The sequence below is a fragment of the Pinus tabuliformis genome, chromosome 7, assembly GCF_031772625.1.
Source record: "Pinus tabuliformis cultivar Carrire ecotype Pingquan chromosome 7, CPIR1, whole genome shotgun sequence".
In the NCBI taxonomy this organism is placed as follows: Eukaryota; Viridiplantae; Streptophyta; class Pinopsida; order Pinales; family Pinaceae; genus Pinus; species Pinus tabuliformis.
In genome coordinates this window covers 1,636,185,148-1,636,194,302 of record NC_142293.1, presented here as the reverse complement: position 1 = coordinate 1,636,194,302, position 9,155 = coordinate 1,636,185,148, and the positions used below count along the sequence as shown (strand labels likewise).

Here is a 9,155-nt window from a genome sequence, read left to right as displayed (position 1 = left end):
GATGCCCATGCAAATTTGTTCGGGCGAGGGCGTGCACCGGCCAACAAGCCCGTATCAAAAATGCTAAGTTGCGACCCGAGGTTGGCTTTCTGCATGTTCCTGCTACTCGTTTGCCCGACTCTCCCTTGTTGCTTCATTCGGTCGTGTGGGGGCCCATGCAAATTCCAGATGATCCGAGCGACAAGTTTTCTTTTCATGTGAAAGGTGGGTTGGTAATTGAGTTTTGTTTTTGTTTTTGCCTGAATGATGGCCTTGGTTCATTTGTAGGGTGGCTGATTTTCATCTTCTCTCCATCCCGAATCGGTAGAGCATGAGCAGTAATGTGTGCCACGCTTGTCTTGGGAGGCATATGTGAACAATTCCCCTTCTGCTTTCCAAGTCCTTGGAGCTGTATGGGCTGTTGTGGTGTGGCTAGCTGGCTCGTCCTGGTCCCCCTCGTGCCCCTCTAGATGATACCAGCGACATGTTTTATTTCCGTGTGAAAGGTGGGTTGGTAATCGAGTTTTTTTTTCGCGTGTGCTTGAACGATGGCCTTGGGACATTTATAGGGTTGTCGATTTTCATCTTCTCTCCATCCCCACTCGGTAGCGCATGAGCAGTAATGTTGGACACGCTCGTCTTGGGAGGCATATGTGAACAATTCCCCTTCTTCTCTCCAAGTTCTTGGAGCTGTATGGGTTGTTGTGGTGTGGCTCCCTGGCTCGTCCTGGTCCCTGCGTGCCCATCCAGATGATACCAGTGACAGGTTTTCTTTCCGTGTGAAAGGTGGGTTTGTAATCGAGTTGTGTTTTTTGGGTTTTCCTGAACGATGGCCTTGGGTCGTTTGTAGGGCCACCAATTTTCATCTTCTCTCCATCCCCACTTGGTAGTGCATGAGCAGTAATGTTGGCCATGCTCATCCTGCGAGGCATATGTGAACAATTCCCCTTCCGCTCTCCAAGTTCTTGGAGCTGTATGGGCTCTTGTAGTGTGGATCCCTGGCTCATCCTGGTCCCCTCATCCCCCTCCAGATGATACCAGTGATAGGTTTTCTTTCCGTGTGAAAGGTGGGTTTGTAATCAAGTTGTGTTTTTGCGTTTCCCTAAACAATGGCCTTGGGTTGTTTGTAGGGCGGCCGATTTTCATCTTCTCTCCATCCCCAGTCGGTAGCTCATGAGCGGTAATGTTGGCCATGCTCGTCTTGGGAGGCATATGTGAACAATTCCCTTCCACTGTCTAAGTTCTTGGAGCTGTATGGGCTGTTGTGGTGTGGCTCCTTGGCTTGTCCTGGTCCCCGTGTGCCCCTCCAAATGATACCAGCGACAGGTTTTCTTTCCGTGTGAAAGGTGGGTTGGTAATCGAGTTGTGTTTTTGAGTTTTCTTGAACGATGGCCTTGGGTCGTTTGTAGGGCGACCGATTTTCATCTTCTCTCCATCCCCACTCGGTAGCGTATGAGCGGTAATGTTGTCTAGGCTCGGCCTGGGAGGCATATGTGAACAATTCCCCTTCCGCTCTCCAAGTTCTTCGAGCTGTATGGGCTGTTGTGGTGTGGTTCCCTGGCTCGTCCTGGTCCCCTCATGCCCCTCCCGATGATACCAGTGATAGGTTTTCTTTCCGTGTGAAAGGTGGGTTGGTAATCGAGTTGTGTTTTCGCGTTTGCTTGAACGATGGCCTTGGGTCGTTTATAGGGTGACCTATTTTCATCTTCTCTCCATCCCCACTCGGTAGTGCATGAGCGGTAATGTTGGCCATGCTCATCCTGGGAGGCATATGTGAAAAATTCCCATTCTGCTCTCCAAGTTCTTGGAGCTGTATGGGCTGTTGTGTTGTGGCTCCCTAGCTCGTCCTGGTCCCCTCGTGGCTCTCCAGATGATACCAGTGGTAGGTTTTCTTTCCGTGTGAAAGGTGGGTTGGTAATCAAGTTGTGTTTTCACATTTGCTTGAACGATGGCCTTGGGTCATCTGTAGGGCGGCCGATTTTCATCTTCTCTCCATCCCCACCCGGTAGCGCATGAGTGGTAATGTTGGCTAGGCTCGTCATGGGAGGCATATGCGAACAATTCCCCTTCCGCTCTCCAATTTCTTGGAGCTGTATGGGTTGTTGTGTTGTGGTGTGGCTCCCTAGCTCATCCTGGTCCCCCTCGTGCCCCTCCAGATGATACCAGCGACAGGTTTTCTTTCCGTGTGAAAGGTGGGTTGGTAATCGAGTTGTGTTTTCCTGTTTTCCTAAACAATGGCCTTGGGTCATTTGTAGGGTGGCCAATTTTCATCTTCTCTCCATCCCCACTCGGTAGCGCATGAGCGGTAATGTTTCCCATGCTCATCTCGGGAGGCATATGTGGACAATTGCTCTCTATGTTCTTGGAGCTGTAGGGGCTGTTGTTGTTTGGCTTCCTGGCTCATCTTGGTCCCCTTGTGCCCCTCCAGATGATACCAGCGACAGGTTTTCTTTCCATGTGAAAGGTGGATTGGTAATCGAGTTATGTTTTCGAGTTTGCCTAAACGATGGCCTTGGGTCGTTTGTAGGGTGTCCGATTTTCATCATCTCTCCATCCCCACTCAGTAGCACATGAGCGGTAATTTTGGCCATGCTCGTCCCGGGAGGCATACGTGAACAATTCCCCTTCTGCACTCTAATTTCTTGGCGATGTATGGGTTGTTGTGGTGTGGCTCCTTGGATCATCCTAATCCTCCTCGTGCCCCTCCAGAAGATACCGGTGACAGGTTTTCTTTCAGTGTGAAAGGTGGGTTGGTAATCGAGTTGCTTTGTCGGGTTTGCCCAAACGATGGCCTTGGCTCATTTGTAGGGCAGCCAATTTTCGTCTTCTTTCAATCCCCGCTCGGTAGCATATGAGTGGTAATGTGGGCCATGCTCATCTGCATCCCTCTTTCCCATCCCAACGATAAGAATGTTGAAATTTTTCTCGGCACTCCTTTGAGCCTTCGTTGTTGCGGTCCTAGATGGAAGCCCCAAAACTCAATTGTTGCCTATGTCACTATCGTGCCCCTCGGTTGTTGCGAATAGAGAATTTTGATTGGGTTGGACAGCCATTTGTTGCTCCATTGAAATTGGCTCCTCGTTATATTGTTCACCTCCTCCCTATTTGGTGTGGAGGGTTTTGCTTTTCATGTGAAAGGTGGGTTGGTAATTGAGTTGGTTTTTCGGGTTTGCCTAAAGAATGGCCTTGGGTCATTTGTAGGGTGTCCGATTTTCATCTTCTCTCCATACCCACTCGGTAGTGCATGAGCGGTAATGTTGGCCATGCTTGTCCCGGGAGGCATATGTGAACAATTTCCCTTCTACTCCAAGTTTTGGGTGTTGTATGGGTTGTTGTGGTGTGGCTCCTTGTGATGGCTAGCCTCTTCATTGTTCGGCTATTTATGGTGCCGGTGTCTTGTGCTTGTACTCTTTTTGTGTTAGCATTGTCGGTTGAGATGCATACATTTAAGAGGGACGTGGAAGGGTTTTGGTTGTAAACCACCTACCCTCCCTCTTGCTTGCTTTTTCCGTCGAGCGATGTGAGGCACTGTTCTCCTTATTGTAAAGTCAAGGGTTTGCATTCCTTTCAAAGTGGACATTGTTCGTGGTTGCTTTGGATTTGAGGTTTTGATAGATGTTTTGGCCCATATGTTTGATCGAGGTGTCTACTTTTCCCTTGCATCTTGCGTGCATGGCAGGCTTTTGCGGTTGGAAATGTTAAGTCACAATGTTTATGGGAATTTGTTGTTTCAATTGTGTATGCGCTCCTGGTCCAATGGGGAGGAGGCTTGCTATGTCGATGGTGGGGGCTATCTAGAAGAAGTATTTTGAGGTGGAATGCTTTGACCTCCCTCCTTTGCGTGGAGGTGGTTGTAGGGGAAAAGTATTCATCGTCCAGTCGGTAAAGCTGTGGGAAATCTCCTAGGTTTCCTGTACGTAGGGTGCGGGGGGTGTGGGGCTGCCCGATCCCTCCTTCTGTTTGGATATGTTCTTGTATTGTGTAGCAAGCCTCTTGATTTGCATTTATTTCCTTCCTTTGCCTTCGCATCATGGTTTCCGTAGGCGGTCAAGTGATCAAGGTCCATCGTTGCTGCTGTCCGGGTGGACTCCTAGGCGGCCTCGGTGTGTGACGTGGAGGGTCAGGGGGCACATTTCTTAGAGAGGTTGTGGGCTCGGTTGGTCTTGTTGTTTTGTTTCCTTCCATTTCCTTTGCATTGAGGCTGCCATAGGTGATCATGCGATCGAGGTCCATCCTTGCTGCTATCTGAGTGGACTCTTAGGTGGCCTCTCTGTGGGGAGGGGAGGGTTGGGGGGCACTTGTTGTTTCAATTGTGTATGCGCTCATGGTCAACCGTGGAGGAGGCTTGCTACATCGATGGTGGGGGCTATCTAGAAGAAGGATTTCGAGTTGGAATGCTTCGACCTCCCTCCTTTGCATGGAGGTGGTCATAGGGGAAAATTATTCATTTTTCGGTCGGTAAAGCTGCGGGAAATCTCCTAGGTTGCCTGTACATAGGGTGCGTGGGGTGCGGAGCTACCCGATCCCTCCTCCTGTTCGGGTATGTGTTCTTGTATTGTGTAGTGACCCTCTTGATTTTCCTTTACTTTCTTCCTTTGCCTTCACATTGTGGTTGCCATAGGCGGTCAAGTGATCGAGGTCCACCATTACTGCTGTCACGGGTGGACTCCTAGGTGGCCTCGGTGCGTGGCATGGAGGGTTGGGGGGCATTTCTAAGAGAGGTTGTGGGCTTGGTTGGTCTTGTTTTATTTCCTTCTATTTCCTCTCTGCATTGAGGCTGTCGTAGGTGATCATGCGATCGAGGTCAATCGTTGTTGTTGTCCGGGTGGACTCCTAGGTGGCCCCTGTGTGGGGAGGGGAGGGGTGGGTTGGGGGGGATTTCTAAGGGAGGTTGCGGGCTCAGTTTGTCTTGTATGATTTCCTTCCCTTGCCTTTGTGTCAAGGCTGTCACAGGCGATCATCTGATCGAGGTCCACTGTTGCTGCTGTCTGGGTGGACTCCTAGGTGGCATCGGTGTGGAGCGGGGAGGTTCGTATGGCCTCTCTATGATAGGATTTGTGTGGTCGGTCATCCTCTTTTTATTTCCCTCATTTTCCTTCGCATCGAGGCTGCCGCAGGCGGTCAGGAGATCGAGGTCCATCGTTACTGCTATCCGGGTGGATTCCTAGGTGGCCTTGGTACGGGGGCAGGGAGGGTTGTGGCTCATTTGTAATATAGAGGTTGTGTGGTTGGTCGATCTCCATTTGTTTCCTTTGAATCAAGGCTGTCGTAGGCGATTAGGTGATCGAGGTCCATTGTTGCTGCTGTCCGGGTGGACTCCTAGGTGCCCTTGGTGCAAGGCGTGGAGGACATTGGAGGCATTTCTAAGGGAGTGGGTGAGTGATCACTCGTTTTCTTGTTGGTTGGGCCGTGGCTGCAAACTCCGAAGTGGCCTTGGTCCTATTGTGTTGACCTTTGAGACCAGAGTAATGATTAATAGGGACTGTCGGGGGAATTCGTATTTCATTGTCAGAGGTGAAATTCTTGGATTTATGAAAGACGGACCACTACGAAAGCATTTGCCAAGGATGTTTTCATTAATCAAGAACGAAAGTTGGGGGCTCGAAGACGATCAGATACCATCCTAGTCTCAACCATAAACGATGCCGACCAGGGATCGGTGGATGTTTCTCTAAGGACTCTGCCAGCACCTTCTAAGAAATCAGAGTGTTTGGGTTCTGGGGGGAATATGGTTGCAAGGCTGAAACTTAAAGGAATTGACGGAAGGGCACCACCAGGAGTGGAGGCTGCAGCTTAATTTGACTCAACACAGGGAAACTTACCAGGTCCAGACATAGTAAGGATTGACAGATTGAGAGCTCTTTCTTGATTCTATGAGTGGTGGTGCATGGTCGTTCTTAGTTGGTGGAGTGATTTGTTTGGTTAATTCCGATAACAAACGAGACCTCAACCTGCTAACTAGCTACGCAGAGGTTCCCCTTCGTGGCCAGCTTCTTAGAGGGACTATGGCCATTTAGGCCATGGAAGTTTGAGGCAATAATAGGTTTGTGATGCCCTTAGATGTTTTGGGCTGCACGCGTGCTACACTGATGTAGCCAACGAGTTTTTATTCCTAGTTTGAGAGGATCGGGAAATCTTCTCAAATTGCATCGTGATGGGGATAGACCATTGAAATTATTGGTCTTCAACGAGGAATTCCTAGTAAGAGCATGTTATCAACTTGTGTTGACTATGTCCCTGCCCTTTATACACACCGGCCGTCGCTCCTACCGATTTAATGATCCGGTGAAGTGTTCGGATTGCGTCGACGATGGTGGTTTGCGCTATCGACGTTGTGAGAAGTTCATTGAACCTTATCATTTAGAGGAAGGAGAAGTCGTAACAAGGTTACCATATGTGAACCTACGGTATGATTATTGATAGTAGGGGTTTTCTTTTTTGGTTCGGGTTGGTTGGGTTTTGATTGCAATGTGGGACTTTGTGGTGCGTCTCTAGGGGAGCGGGTTTGGTGTTTGGCGGGAACATTGTTGGTTGCTTGTCTCGAGGTAACTACGCTTGTTTTTTCATGTGTGCTTGCAAGCCATGCTTGTGCTTGTCCCACCCATTCTTTGTTTTTCTTCCCCCCAATGTGTTTCTACAGGGGGTCCGGAAGCTTGTTTCTTGGGAGCCCTTCCGACGATCTGTTCGGCCAGGCATGGTTCCTGCAGAGTTGAGGTACTCAGTAAATACGATGGATAAATTGGACTCATCCGTAGCGGCGGTGCTCGATATTTTATTCGTTGGAAGGCATGGGCCAAGGGTTCAGGCTTCCATAGTTGGTTCTCTCGAAAAGGCGGCAGCGGTTGATGTGTTGCTTGGGTGAGCTTTTTCGCTGGTGGTTGGGTCGAGGGAGTGGTTTCACGCGCGCCTGGTAGCTCAAACCTTCCATGAGGGGAGATTGTCGAGGTACGATTAGTATGGGATGGATGAAGAGCGGTTCAACCCGTAGGGCTGGCCACCCTAGTCCCTGTCGACCGTTCCTCGACATGCCCTCGTGGAAGGGTTGGGTGTCGAGGTAGTGAAAAACCCATCCCTCGGTCTGAGCTCCATCGAGATCACAATTTTCCCCACCGACAGGCATGAGGGTGGCAATATTATCTCGTGCCTTTGTCGTCAAGGGAATTCCTCGTCCTCTCATGACCCACTCCCCTACTGAGGGAAAAATAAGTAGCGGGTTGTGTCTTTGTTCCTCCCTTTGGATTGTGTGTTTTTTGTGGGACTTGTGTCATTTCTCTGTTTCTTGGTGTGTGCTTTGCGAACGTCCCTCTCTATTTGTGGCTCGCGGCTTTCTCCAGCGTTGAGTGTCAGCCCGTGACAACTCCTCTTTGGAGTTTGATTATTTGACCCCCATTGAATCTCTCGCTGGAAAGGTTGTTGGGTGTTTTTTACATGGAGGGGTGCAAGAGCGAGGTGGGTTTGTGTTATTAGCAGCAGTCTATTTTTCGTTTATAAGCCTTGTTCTGTTGGGTTGAGGGGCTGTGTGCCTCTCAGTGACGTGCTCCAGACACTAGTCTCATCGTGGCCCTCGTCTTTTCTATTGGTCAATTTTAGGTTGTGATTTATTTGCTTGGTTGTTTGCTATGTTGTAAAGCTGGAAAGGGTGTTGTGCTGAATGGATGTGGGAGGGTGTGAAGAGGTGGGACGCTTTTTTGATTGGGTGCCTTGCTTGATTTCTTTCTGGTTAGCGGACATCTACACAGCGTGTTGTTGAGCTTCTCTCTTTTCTTGGGATCTTTGCTTCTTTGGTGTTGTTTTCTTCCCTTCCTTTTTCCCCTAGCTTTACGGAGGAGAGGTGGGATTGTTATGGATTGGTGTTCGGGAAGGATGAAAAGTAGTGCGAGTTCCTAAGGTGGCCACCCTAGTCCTTCTCGATCACCGCCCCTGCAGTTCCCCCCTTTTCTGAAGACACGGGGTTTGGGAAGCTTGTTCTCTATTTGAGCCTCCCCTTGTGAGCCGATAGCCACATTTGATATCTCTTGATTTCCTGTTGTTTTATTCCCTTCTTGCTTTTGGCCCCTTAGCTTTACGGAGAAAAGGTGGGATTTTTGTGGATTGGTGTTCAGGAAGGATGAAAATTAGTGCGAGTTCCGAGGGTGGCCACCCTGGTCCTTCTCAATCGCCTTCCCCTGCAGTTCCCCCCTTTTTGTGAAGGCACAGAGGTGGGGAAGATTGTTCTCTGTTTGAGCCTCCCCCTGTGAGCTGGTGGACGCATTTGATATCTCTCTTTCTTTCATGTTGTTTTCTTCCCTTCTTCCTTTCGGACCCTAGCTTTACGGAGAAAAGGTGGGATTGTTGTGGATTGGTGTTCGGAAAGGATGAAAAGAAGTGTGAGTTCCCAGGGTGGCCACCCTAGTCCTTCTCGATCGCCGTCCCCTGCAGTTCCCCCCTTTTGGCGAAGGCACGGGGTTGGGGAAGCTTGTTCTCTATTTGAAGCCTCCCCTTGTGAGATGGTAGCCACGATTGGTATATCCCTTTCTCTTGTTTTTTTCTTCCCTTCTTCCTTGTGGCCCCTAGCGTTACGGAGAAAAGGTGGGATTGTTGTAAATTGGTGTTTTGGAAGGACGAAATGTAGTGCGAGCTCCCGAGGTGGCCACCCTAGTCCTTCTTTATCGTCGTCCCCTTCAATTCCCCCCTTTTGCCGAACGCATGGAGCTTTGGGAGGCTTGTGCCTTGTTTGTGCTTTTTTTTTACCCCTTTCTTCCTTTCTATTCCTAACTCTACGGAGAAAAGGGGGAATTGTTGTGGGCTGGTGTCGAGGAAGGGCTAAAAGCAGTGTGAGCTCCAGGGGTGGCCACCCTAGTCCTTCTCAATCACTGTTCAACGCATTTCCCCCCTTTTTGGGAGGGCGTGGGGCTGGGGGAGATTGTCCTCTGTGCAAGCCTCCCCATGTGAGGGGGTTAGACACCTTTGTTTCTCTTTCTCTCATGCGTTTTTCCTCCTTTTTCCCCTTAGCCTTACATTTGTTGTGGGGGGTGCCCTATTAAGTTTTGTGGCCGATTTTTTGGTAATACACGTGGAAACGACTCTCAGTAACGGATATCTCGGCTCTTGTTACGATGAAGAATGTAGCGAAATGTGATACTTAGTGTGAATTGTAGAATCTCGTGAATCATCGAGTTTTTGAATGCAATTTTCGC

The 9,155-nt window shown here is 49.5% G+C and overlaps 1 non-coding gene and 1 pseudogene across 1 annotated transcript in view; both read left to right on the top strand.

Moving 5' to 3' along the window:
* Positions 1 to 5,699: 5,699 nt before the first annotated feature.
* On the top strand, positions 5,700 to 6,390 carry LOC149254611 (18S ribosomal RNA; annotated as a pseudogene; the record flags this gene model as incomplete).
* Positions 6,391 to 9,039: 2,649 nt separating this feature from the next.
* The window catches only part of LOC149254610 (5.8S ribosomal RNA), a 154-nt gene continuing 38 nt past the window's right edge, over positions 9,040 to 9,155 (top strand). Inside the window, exon 1 of the ribosomal RNA XR_016267521.1 lies at positions 9,040 to 9,155. This exon is cut by the window's right edge and continues 38 nt beyond it. This is a non-coding gene — a ribosomal RNA (5.8S ribosomal RNA).